The sequence below is a fragment of the Protopterus annectens genome, chromosome 16.part0, assembly GCF_019279795.1.
Source record: "Protopterus annectens isolate FY-2018-M chromosome 16.part0, PAN1.0, whole genome shotgun sequence".
Classification (NCBI taxonomy): domain Eukaryota; kingdom Metazoa; phylum Chordata; order Ceratodontiformes; family Protopteridae; genus Protopterus; species Protopterus annectens.
Window position 1 is genome coordinate 330,349,801 of NC_056750.1, and position 13,846 is coordinate 330,363,646.

General features: G+C 42.0%; 1 non-coding gene across 1 annotated transcript; it reads left to right on the forward strand.

Moving 5' to 3' along the window:
• The first annotated feature begins 2,251 nt into the window (after positions 1 to 2,251).
• On the forward strand, positions 2,252 to 2,351 carry LOC122791133. Its single transcript, XR_006363104.1, has one exon. It is a non-coding gene; the product is annotated as a small nucleolar RNA U13 (small nucleolar RNA).
• Positions 2,352 to 13,846: the final 11,495 nt, after the last annotated feature.

Below are 13,846 nucleotides of genomic sequence, written 5' to 3' on the forward strand. Positions count from 1 at the left end.
CAACTGTAAACTAGGTGCAATCGCTGAATCCCCAAATGATGTCAGTATACTCAAGGAGGGTCTCACGCAGACCAAAAACTGGTGAGTTAGTCATGGCCTCAAACTGAATGCAAACAAAGGCAACATCATTCCCTTCAGCACAATGTCCCTTCACACTATCAAATCGACAACAATATCCTAAGCACCTATGAAGTGGTAAGGGACCTGGGATCACAAGTTGATTGCAATCTTAACTTCAACCACATGTCTATTGTAGTAAGGAAGGCTTTCTACATAGCACACTTAATTAGTAAAGGCATCACCTCAAGAGCAAAAGAGGTTCAAACCCCTTTATAATCAGCATGGATATGGCTCATAACTGAGTATAACGGCCCGTTCATCATGTACTGTACAAAGCACCTGCAGAGACTTCAAAAGTTTCTAACAAAGAAAATCAAGGGGATCCAGCGTGTGCCTTACACAGACTAAATAAAGTCCCTGTCACTATACTCCGTGTTGTGTAGACTTCTTAGGGGAGACTTATGCCTGGCCTACAGAACAATCCAAGACCCAAACCTAATGAACCTGCTACATATCAGTAAATAAACAGGACTAGGGCTACCCGGTCCAGGGACCGAAATATGGCTTACAGCTTAAGTAGAACATGCTGGAGGGACAGATTTATTTCCCAGCTATAGCCGGCCTTAGGTATAGGCCAACTAGGTGGCCACCTAGGGCACCACTGTAGCAGGGGTGCTTTTCCAGTAATGGATGGTGTAGGTAGACCAGGATGGGGCACCAGGTGGTGGAAGGGGGGCTGTGGAGACCTTTTGCCTAGGGAACCAGTTGACCAAAGGCCAGCCCTGCCCCAGCGACTGCCACATCTTTGGAACAGGCTACCAATTCATGTGAAACAGAGCACCTTTACGACACTGTTCAAGAGGAACCTGGACAAGTGGATGGGGCACCATTAATTCTTACCGGGGATAGTGCCCACAACCTTCCTTAACATAACATCAGACTTGTTTAGAAAAACATACCTTATTAAATGAGTAGACAGAGACGATAAAATGATTCCCTGAACTATACAAGACCTTCTATTTTTAATAATAAGAAAGTGTTCCTCCTTCTGATCCTCTGCTGTGCTTTTTTAATGGCCACTGCTATGATTTTTAATGCTCAGAAGTTGAGAGGCATTTTTGGAATTTGTCAATCAGACGCTATTCAAAATTCACACTCCAATGAGTTAACAAACACACACAACTCGTTAGCCAAGGACGGACGTAACAAGAACATGAATTACAAAGCAGTGCTGCTTAGGAACACAGATACTGACTGTATTACCTTACAGGTGCACTTGGTGGACAAACATGCTAATGTTCAGTTCAATGGCATACACCGAATTCATACAAAAGTGGGGACATTGCTCCTCACTAAACGTTTACTTCCTAATCTTGCAAGTGTATTCCAAATGATAATGCTGAGATTCAACACCCCCAAGCGTATTCCGCTCTGACTGTGAGAAAAGTTTGGAGCCTGCTGAATGACACGCTGGGGAGAGAGTCTGAATACTAGAGACAACGTGTTTTGGAACAGCGATCCACCACAGAAAACCGGCCATGCGTTCACAAATGTAAAAACACACCGTTCTGAACTGCACAAACCCAACAGTCTTGACTCTCTCAAAATTAGACGATATGACATTACAGGTCCTGGAAACGTATAGATACTACAATATTTCAACAGATTTAAACTCATGTTGCCCACCTACGAAGTAAAATACGCGTTTACAATAAACTACAAAAGTATACACCCATAATAAATTATGTTTATTAACTAAAGCGCTTCGGCACTAATACAAAACCAAATTATTTTTAATAGTTCACGGAGACATTTTAATGAAGTACATACTATCACAAAAAAGCCACTTATAAGTGCACGTTACTACTATACTCCTTAGTGAACGTTTATGTATTTGTATACCGCCAACTGCTACGTATGAAAATTCACTACACGTGCTCAATAAGACCACCCCTATTTCCGGTAAAAATGGTAATAAAAGTGCATTTATTAACATACATAATTAGGATCATTGCAACTCACTGAATCTATGAGTTACTGTGGCAAAATTTTACGGTTTTGAGTTACTATACGCACAGTTTTTGTATTAATTTAATAAATAAATACACTAAGCTTATGTTTAATTTTAGGTGTCTTTTGTGTAATAAGTACGGTAAAGATAGGGCTTTTTGCGTCTGACATTCTTTGTTTGATCCTTCTCGGTTCTTACAAGTGATGAGTGGGTTGTCACGCTTTTTGCGTGATATGTGCGTCCCTTATTAGTTACGACATTGCACATTACCCATCTGATCTTTGAACCATTTATTTTCTGACTTTCGTTTTAAAATAGAAGTACCTTTATTGGAAATATTACTTTAATTAAGTATATGATTAAAGTTTATACGAAAATATGTTACTTGTGAGTATTTAAACAGGTGTTCTTTCTACTGTCGTTTTACTTGTACTATTTCGTTGAGAACGATGTGGGTTTTAGCCATAGGGGATGAGTAATAATAAACGCACCTGTACTTTTTAAATACTCTGCCCTTAGGTATCTACACGGACAATTTTTAAATATTGCTGTAATAAATTTAGAAAGTTGCTAGAAAAAACAAGATTTTTCTTAACACGCATTTTCTAGAATAAGTCTCATTATTCAGTGATTTGCCAGAAAACCACAAATGTTATGATGGACATATCAAACGTATGAGGCTAAAATCTGGACATTCTGTGAACATCTGGATAATTGAGAGGTATGTGGCTCAAACACTGACAAATCACACAGAATACTAAGTAATTGCATATATTGCTAAGCAACACCTTTCTCTCCCCGAAAAACAGGAACAATAAAATACCTGGATGTCTAAGTTCTGCACATAAAATAATACTAACAACCAGACATTGTATTTTGCACATATCAGGGGCTATTGCCCACTTGTTCTCCCATTAACAAGCCAGGTACAGAGCCGGATCAAAGTCAAATGGGGCCGTAGGCAGGGAAATTAACTAGCACCCCCCACAGCACTTCTGGTCATGAGTGGACAGGTGATCCGCTGTGGCAACCCCTAACCGGGAAAAGCCGAAAGAAGAAGAAGACTCTTAAGGTCTGGTACTGCTAACCTCCCCCCAATGCATCCATGCTGCCCCACCAACATTTATTCTGAGATGTCTCTGGTCACTCTTAACTGGCATTTAGTAGCAGTGATTCACTGCAACAAGCCTCTTCAGCACATCAAGATAGCCAGTCTCAGAGGTCCATTCACACCACACTCACTTATCACACCACCCACACACACAAACACACCACCCACAGGCTGCTAACTGCTTTGGTTTTGATACCTTAAAAAAAGCAGCCTAAACCATTCGCAATAAGCAGCTCACAATTCAGTCCAAAAGGAAGCCATCCGGTCTGGGCTGTTGGCTGCTCTGGTTTAGGTGGACTTAATAGCAGCTTAAACCATTCACAGGCAGCAGCCCACAACCCATTCAACAGGGGGAGACAGCTTGAGCCATTCACTGCAGCAAGACCCTCCACCACATTAAAAATGCATGCTAGCACACTTTCTAAGTTAAGAGAAATATTTAAAATCTGTGCAAACTATTGGGTCTATGTTCAGACACACACAAAAAACACTTGTTAAAACAGTTACTCCAGCAACTTTCTAAGTTTGTAACACCAACGTTTAATATCTGCCTCCATTATTGGGTCTTTGTTCGCGCACAGAAAATGCATGTTAACACATATCCAAGTATTCTGGCAAGGTTTCCAGTTTATAACAGTGGTATTTAGTATCAGCCTCTATGTTTGGGTCTGCTCACACACAAAAATCGATGCTAACACAGATCTGGTTATTCTACCAACCACACAGAAAATGGATGCCAATACAGATCCAATTATTCTACCAACCACACAGAAAATGCATGTTAACACAGCTTCAGCTATTCTGGCAACTTTTTCAGTTTATAACTGATATTTAAAATAAACCCATATTTTGGGGTCTTTGTTCACACACAAATGTGCGTTAACACAGAAGGCCGGATTTGCCAGACAAAAGCTCTTACCATTGTAATAAAGGCTATTGATTTTATGTTCCTTGAGATGCTCATTTTTTTGTTTTTTACTAACAGATCTAGTTATTCCAATAACTTTTTAAGTTTATAAGTGCAATATTTAAAATATATCCCTACTTTTTAGCCATTATCTCATTCTTACACATACAAATATTAGATAGCATCAAGCAAGCTCCCCTCCACCCACCAACAGTCACTTGGACTTGTGGACACACTCACCCATTTACCCCAGCACATGCTCTCTCTCTCTCTCACACACACACACACACACACACACACACACATCTAGACACAATTCCCTTTCTAATTACCCCTTGTGTTACAACCCAGGCAGAGACACTCATCACCATACCTCTCAAACTCTTAGTGCAAGAAATCTGGACAAAACCTAAAATAATGGGGGGACAAAGCCCCCAAAATAGGGAAAGATTAGGTAAAATGTTGCTTTTATAAACTTGCTAGAACGGGATTTGTGTTAGCATGCATTTTTTTGAAGGGTATGAAGTCTGAAACTTTTTAGTGATGATCCTCCATGATTAGCCAGGAAGCCACATGTTTTATGAGGAACAGACCAAAAATATGAGGCAAAAATCTGGACATTCTGTGAAAATCTATACAGTTAAGAGGTTTGACTCACACATCCACACACACACACACACACACACACACACACACACACACACACACACACACACACACACACACACACACACACACACACACACACACACACTCCCCCAGCTTCATTCTTGCCCCTGCAGACATGCACACATGCAGACACACACACTGTAAAATATGTCCCTACTTTTTAGGGCATTATCTCATTCTCACACATAAACACCCCAGACAGTACCAAGCAAGCCCCTCCACCACAACAGTCACTTGGCCCCAAAGTCACTTGGACTTGTGGACACTCACCCATTTGCCTGCAGACATGCTGTCTCTCACACACATCTAGACTCACAGTTCCCTGTCTAATCCCCCCAGTGTAACAACCCAAGCAGAGACGCACTTATCACCACACCTCTCAACCTCTTAATGCAAAAAATCCATACAAAGCCTAAAATAATGGGGGGGGGTCCAAAAATATGGATAGATTTTAAATGTTGCTGTTATAAACTTAGAAAATTGCTAGAACAACAGGATTTGTGTTAGTGTATGCTTTCTGAAGGATATGGAGTCTGAAAAGTATTTCTATCCTCAGTAATTAGCCAGAAAGGCATGTTTTATGAGGAAATGAGGAACAGACCAAAAATATAAGGCAAACATCTGGACATTCTAGCAAAATCTGTTTAGTTGAGAGGTATGACCCCCCACACACACACACACACACACACACACACACACACACACTCCACCCACCCAGGGTCGCTAGCATTTTGGTGCTGGGGCCCTACCTAGAAGGATGTAAGGTGTGGCCATGCCCCCTTTCCTTTACTTCAATCCTCAAAGTTTGCTAGAAAACCAAATTGATTTTTGGGACAGATTGCAATATCAAGCACGGTCTGAAGCAGTGTCAAAGCTCATACCCCCTACCACCAACCTCTCAGCACATAAGACATAAGATTAGGGCTTTAAAACACTGAGCTTCTGAGCTAATAAAGATGTTAGAGCAGATTTTGCAGTAGCATGCATTGCATGAACCCACATTTTTTGTAGATAGACCAAAAATACCAGGTAAACATCTCAACTTTGGACATCATTCTCACAGCCCCTACCCCGCCTAATGTTTCAGCTCATTTCTAGACAAAGCCAAAAATAATCACAGAACAAAGGCATAACATCAGGGATAGCTTTAAACATTGCTATTATAAACTTACAAAGGTACTAGAATTACAGAGTATGTATTAGTATGAATTAAAACATCAGTACATTCTGCAGAATTCTCACAGCCCCTACCTCCCAATGTTTCAGAATAATAATTCCAGATAAAGCCAAAATTAATTGCAGTGCAGAAATATAATGTTAGTAATAGTTTTAAGCATTCTGTTTTAAACATTGTTTTAAACTTATAGAGATAATGTAATAAGGTTTCCATCAGCATGCATTACAATAATTCCTGCACTTTCTACAGTGTCACAGCCCCCACCCCCAACCCTTCAGTACAAGAATTCTGGACAAAGTACAAAAGCATAAGGCAAAAGCTAAACATCAGAGAAAACCTTTAAAAATGCTTATAAAAATTACTGAATGGGTTTTCCTATAATTTGGTGTATTACTTTGCTTTGGTATCAAAGTTTTGCTAGAAAACCAAATTGTTTTGAGGGGCAGACGACAAATATCAAGCAAACCGTCCCATAGCTTTCACAATCCCCATACCCCCACCACCAACCTCTTATAATAAAATAAATAAACAATAAAAAATAAGACAAAGATGTAACATTAGGGATTTAAAACACTTGGCTTATGAACCAATAAAGATGCTATTATAGCAGATTTAGCATGCATTGATTGAACCAACATTTTGTTAATGAGAAACAGACCAAAAATACCAAACAAACATTAGAACACTATGCAACATTTTCATAACCCCTACCATCCTAACCTCTGAGCACAAAATTTCTAGATAAAGCCAAAAATAATTGCAGAACAAAGGAGGAACATCAGGGATAGGTTTAAACGCTGCTATTATAAATGCAGAAAAATTTGTAGAACGGGGTTTGCATTAAAATTATACTTGTGCATTCTGCAACATTCTTTCATCACAATTTTGGACAAAGCAAAAAAAAAGCAGGGCAAAGGCATAACATCAGGCATTTAAACACTTGTCTAATAAACTTATAAAGATGCTAGAACAGATCTTGCATTGCATGAACTCAAATTTTTCATGAGAGACAACAAAAAATCCCATGCAGACATGAGGACATTCTACAACATTTTCACAGCCCATACCCCCCTCCAAACCTCTCTGCACAACAATTCTGGACAAAGCAAAAAATCATAGACCAAAGGCATAGCACAAGAGATAGTTGTGAATGCCGCTGTTACAAGCTTAAAAAAAATAAATAAATAAAAACTAGAGTAACAGGGTTTGCATTATAGGTTCACAGGTTCATAGGTATGTACTAGGCTAATGGCCCTGGGGCTTTACAAGCCTAGCCCATAGAAGTGCCCTAGCATTGTGCCTCCTGTCGTTAGTTCCAAGTGCCTCTATCAAGTAGAGCCACTGGAGTGCTCCCCAGAGTGAACTTTCTATTTCCCATCCACTCATCAAGATTTCTCTTGAAGAGGGCTAGTGAGGTGCTCTGCTTGACGTGTATGGGAAGTCTATTCCAGAGCATTGTCAGTCTCTGGGTTATGAACCTGTCCCTCCAGCATGTTCTGTTGATTGTGGTAATGAGGTTGAGGTCTCGGGAGTGTGTGGTACGGAGGGATTGGGATTTCTTTAGATATAGCAGTTCTAATAGAGCTGGGTCAGACATGGCTTTGTAAGTCAAGCAGAGATCGCCTCTTAGTAGACAATATGAGACAGAAAATATCTGGAGTTTTTTCAGTCTGTCCATGTAGGACATGTGTTTAAGGCCTAGGATCCTATTCGTGAGGTACTTTTGTGGCCTCTCCAGCTGTTGCATGTGTCTAGTGAGGTACATGCCAAATGGGACATTATAGTCTATGATTGGTCTAAAGAGGGAAGAGTAGAGAGAAATGATGACCTCTTTCTTCCTGAATGCAAAACCCTTGGTAATGAGATGTGCCACATAGAAGGACTTTCTGACTACAGTGGCAATGTGGTGGTTGAAGGAGAGGTTGCTGTCAACCTGTGCCCCCAGATCTCTTATAACGCCTTAAATGTTCAGTGGCCTCCCATTGGTATGTTAATTAGTGGGAACTGAGTTTTTACTAAAGGGGATGACAACGCATTTTTTTTGCATTTAACTTAAGGACATGGTTTTGAGACCAGTAGGATGTCTGCATCACTTGGGGAGTTAATAATGGCTCCAAGCTTACAGTCGTCTGGGAATATGGTCAGCCAGAGTCCCTCTGTGTTGGCCTGGACTTCTGAGAAGTGGATGCTAAACAGGAGAGGACACAGGACTGATCCCTGTGGGACTCCACTCATGACTGGTCAGCAGTCTGACATGGAGTCTGCTACTTTCACACTGTGTGTTCTATCTGTGAGCCAATTTGCAACCCACCTAATGATATAGGGGTTGATGCCTAGTTTGGTGAGTTTATCAATAATTCCTGAGTGAGGAATGGTATCAAAGGCCTTGGCCAGATCGAAGTAAGCTGTATGAACTGCCTTACCTTCATCCACCGCTCTGGTGACTGACTCATAGAAGTCAACCAGGTTGAGCAGGTATGATCTACCTTTCACAAAACCAAATTGCGCGGGATCTAGAGTTTGGAGATTTCGTATATCCTTGTTAATTAGGTTCATGATGATGTGCTCTATAGCCTTAGATATCAGACTCATCAGGCTAATGGGGCGATAATTTCCAGGGTCTGTAGTCGCTCCTCCTTTATGGCGAGGGATGACTGTAGCAGTGCACCATTCAGTAGGGACAAAGCCTGAGGTGAGGCTGTGAATGAACAAAGCACACAGATGTGGTGCCAGTTCACTTTGTAATTCATGTAGAACACAGCCAGGGATATTATCGTGTCCCATGGAAGATGTATTCTTGCAGCTTTAACCTGTGCTGCAGTAATGCAGGGTGCCTGGCATTCTTCCGGTATTAAGATTGGTCCTTTGGGGGGGGGGGGTAAAGTTTGCACTGAATCTGTCAGCCAGTATGTTGGTAATATCTGTTGGCTCAGTATAAGAGGTACCATTGTGCAGTAACTCAGAGCAAATCTGGGTATTGCCATGGAGATTCTTGATATAACTAAAGAAGGTTTTGTGGTTGTTTTTAGTGTCTGCCGCAATTCTGCCTTCATAGCTGGCTTTGAAGGTTTTGATGAGGGATCTCAACTTTTTGTTGAGATGAATAAGGGAATCTTTCTAGTCTTGGGACTTCACCTGTTTCTGCAACAGTTTCTTCCTTCTGTTGTACAGTTTATTAATGGCAGGGGACCACCAGACTGGCTTCCTTTTTTTTGGAGGAGAGCATCTTGGTTCTGTTGGTTATGGCTAGTTCCACTGCATTTATGTACGTTTGTACAGTGCATTGGTGTATGATTCGGCAGCCATGCATCTATTTTCCATTGGCATGGGTGGAGTGAAGTTAGCCACCTCTGTTTTTAGGAGTCCAAAATTATCTTTGGAGATGTTTTTCATGGTGGATACCTTTGCAGGGGGTGTGGGTGAGATGTGAATTTTCATGGTGATTAGTTTGTGGTCGGATCTAACCAGGGAGGGATTGACTATTGGTGTAGAGCAATGGTTGCCCATGTTAGTAATAACCAGGTCAAGGATGTTGCTTCCTCTAGTGGGGGTAAGATTGAGCTGGTCCAGGCCATTGGAATTGATGAATTCCAGGAAGTGTTGGGTCAGTGCACTGGTGCTTGAGTAGTTTTCCTAGTCAATGGAGGGGTAGTTGAAGTCTTCTAGTATGAGAGTGTTGGGTTGGACCTTGATAGATTCCAGGGTGCTTAGGAACATGGAGTGAGAGTCTAGGGGCATGGTTGGGGACCTATAGCAGGCTATGACCTGGATCACAGTCTTACCCAATGTTAGTTGTACCTGAAATATCTCAGATATATTATGCTGGGCTACTAGTCTAGAGGTGTGCATATCCTTTATGAATATGGAGACACCACCGCCTTCGGAGCTTTGGTCCATGTTTTGGGGCCAAAAGGTGTGGAATGAGTTATAGCCTGGAAGTGCAGGGGTGCTTTCTGCCACTTTAAACCAGGTCTCCATTACAGCACAAATGTCAATGTTCTCCATTTTGAGGAGTGCTTCAAGTGAGTGCATCCTGAGATTTAGACTTCTAGCGCTGATCAGCATGACCCTTAGACTGCATTTATTTATAGCTGTTATGGTCGTAATTTGGTCTTTGGAATACCACCTAAAAATACACTATAGGGGTGGCAAGAGCCTTAGCCAGTACCCGAAAACCTAGGGGGTGACAGATGCAGGCCATCTCTGGCAAAGCATCAAGGTCTGTCAGTCATGTCATCCTAAGCTGACAAATACTGGATCCTCTTAGAATGACACAAGAAACTTAGCCAATTGTTGAAGTTTAAATCATTATCCACAACATTTTCACAGTGACTATCACCCTACTACTAACCTTTGAGCACAATTCTGGACAAATCAAAAGTAAATAAATAAAAAAGATGACTATTCTTATGCAGGACTGAGTATACAACTAGTATCTGGACATTAATTATCATAGACAAGCCCCCCCCCCTCGCTCTATCTCTTGACACAATCATTCTGGACAAAGCTAAACTAAACCCATTTAAACCAAAGCCTCTCTACACTCCCAACCCCCAATTCTCCAAGAATTTTGGGGACAAATATTACAGTCCTCATCTCCTTGTGCCCCCCCTAAAAAAGTTAAAAAAACAAAAACCTCAGCAACTTACCTTTTTCTGTAGTGGAAGGCTACCACTACCACTATCCCCTGCTCGCACTAAATTAAAGGTTGACCCCTGATTGCTACTACACAGACCAGTTCAGCCTTTTTAAATTTGATTTTAAAAGTAGAATTTTTCATAGCTTTTAAAAATTGCCCTTACAAGGGCAGTTGAAAATGCAGCTCCTTGGCTTGTCCCAATGATTGCTTCTGAAAGGCTTTCTTCCAAAGTCCTTGTCCTCCTCATGCCATCAGTAATCCAATAAACAATCTCCTGAAAATCCAAGCAGCAAAGCAAACTTTTCTCTTGAAAAACAAGAGAAAGGAATGCTTGCTACACACGTGCCTTTTTAAAGGCAACTGACACAGGAAGTGCTTTGCAGGCACCGCTTGTTTGAAGAGAAAAAAAAATACACACAACAACTTTCTTCCTTGGTTGCTGCAACCAATCAGGTCCTTGCTTCACTGAAGTGGACATGATGGAGTGTGGCTTTCATCTGACATCACAGCTTACAGGAGTTTCGGTGGTGCCATAAATCGTGTGATGCTGTCGTAATTACGAGTTTGCGAGAACTGGGCAAGGAGGAAGGAGAAACCCACATCCGCTTGTGTGCAAGTTGACTGCACATTGTTAGTGGGGGCTCTTGTATGTGGGGAGATAACTGGGTGCCCCCTGCGACCTGTGGGTTTGCGGGAGAATAACGGCAGATATACACCCACCTTCATTATTGCCCCTACAGACATGCGCACACATTTTCACATACCTACATAAACTAGCATATACACTCACCCACCTTCATTCTTGCCATTCATTCCCCTACAGACATGCACAAATGCAGACACACATACACACTGCAAAGTCTGTCTGCTACGTTTTAGCCCATTTTCCCTCCCCCATACCTCTCAAACACTTAAAGCAAAAAATCTGGACAAAGCCACACATAATTGGGGGACAAAAATAGGGACACTTTTTAAATATTGCTCTTACAAACAAACAGTTGATAGAAGGTTCTGCATTAGTATTCATTTTCTGAAGGCTATAGGTTCATAGATGAGTACTAGGCTAACTGCCCTTGTGGGCTATTTTAAACCTAGCCAATTACTCCCTGTGAGAATCAACACCTTGTGTCTGTAAGGGAAATACCTTAACCATTATACCAACCTCCCACCCAGTGTGAAGTTTGAAAATTAAATGTCTGCAATTTTTTTCTGACTTCAGTTCTCAATGATTTACAGATGATTTGCCAGAAGACTACAATTTTATGAGAAATGGGCCAAAAATATAAGTAAAAAATCCGGACATTCTGTGAAAATCTGAACATCTGAGAGCTATGTCTTCCCCCCATCTCTCTCTCTCTCTCTTTCTCTCTCTCCCCCACCTCTCTCCATATCTCGCTCTGTCCCCATCTCCATATCTTTCCTCGGGTCTATATTAGAACCGAAGTCTTAAAACTTCGAATGTTCTAATATCAACCCCTATTCAGCGAACGCTAAAAATAGCGAAGCTGCAGAACACCAAATTTTTTCCTAGGGAAAGAATTTGGTTGGCCGTTTCTGTCGCTTCCCTCTTTTCAGCACTGTGGTGGAAAGTTACGGGTCAGATTCAGGTAAGTGTGCGATTTTGTGGACGTGAGGGTTAGGGTGTGGGTTAGGTGAATTAGGGTTAGTGTGTGGGTCAGGTAAGTGTGCAGTTGTGATAGACATTAGGGTAGGGCGGGGTAGGTGAGTTAGGGTTAGGGCATGGGTGAGGTGAGTATGCGATAGTGATGGACCTTAGGGTTAGGGTTAAGGTAAGCGGATAGATAGTAGTGTATGTACAGTTTAGTGTAGGGTTAGATGTAGGATTTTAAGTGAATGTGTGTGGATTGCTGTTTTTTTGGGTGTGCTTGTGTTGTGTGTATGTGTTTCGGAACAGCAAATTTTTTGCCTGGGAAAAAATTTGCTGTTCTGCATGTTCGATATTTTAAGCATTCGCTGAATAGGGGTCGATATTAGAACATTCAAAGTTTTAAGACTTCGGTGTTCTAATATAGACCCCTCTCCCCTGCTTTCCATATCTCTCTCTCCCTCCACATCTCTCTCTCTCCCCTCTCCCCCCCATATCTGTCTCTCTCCCCTCTCTCTCATTCCTGTCTATATCTCTCTCTCCCCTAATCTTTTTCTCTCTTTCTCTATCCATCTGTCTCTCTGTGCCTCCCCCTCAGTGTGTCTCTCCATCTCTCTCTTTCTCATGATCTGTCTCTCTCTCCCCCCTCCATCTGCCTTTCCATCTCTCTTTCTCTCTCTCTTTTCATCTGTCTCTCCCCATCTCTCTCTCTCTCTCTCTATCTTTCTCTCTCTGTCTCCCCCCTCCATATCTCCCTCTCTCTCCCCATCTGTCTCTCTCTCTCCCTCCATCCTCCATCTCTTTCTCTCTCTCTCTCTTCCTGTCTGTCTATCTGTCTCTCTCAGTTACAGTCAGACATGCACACACACACACACACACACACACACACACACACACACACACACACACACACACACACACACACACACACACACACACACAAACACACACAATCACACATATGCTTACCTACTCTCCGAAATGCGAATGAACACACCGATTAATTTCTGTCACTTGCTTCCTAAAAACCTTCCCCAGTTTCAGCTCACTGAAGTCCTCTGTTCCATTGCTCATCCAACTCCAACCAGGTCCAGTTACCAGATGACATGATGCAAAAATGCATGCGACGGCAGAAACACACCAATTGGATTTTGGTAAACTGGAACAGACTTACTCTATGGGGTGTGCAAACAGACAAAATACAGCTGCAGAATGCCATACCATTCCAAGCAAGACTCAAACAGACCACCAGCGTGAATCTAAACTCACCATCACCAGTTGGGACTCGGAAATCAAGATCAGGATTTGGGAACACCACCTTCAGGTAAGCAGCAGCCACCAATAAGGTAAGCAAGAGAGGGGAAACAATTGACTGCAGCTGTATTTAACAGAAATTAAGCAGTCCGTCAAATACAGGTGCAGCCAATAATACTGAAGTCTGGTCAGTTCAGTGGTTAAGTCACCACCACCCTACCCCCCCCCCCCCCATGCATGCAAGTCAGCCGAGGCAAGTTTTTCAGGTGAGGAGGGGAAAGGGAAGGAATTTTAAGGAATCTTTTTTCTTCTCTGATGGTTTTGCTACCCCCTGGCTAGGCAAGTGTAGGATATACTGTATATAGCGTGTGCCTGCCCATGTCCTTGTTTCTGCTGTCCCATTAGTTGTCTG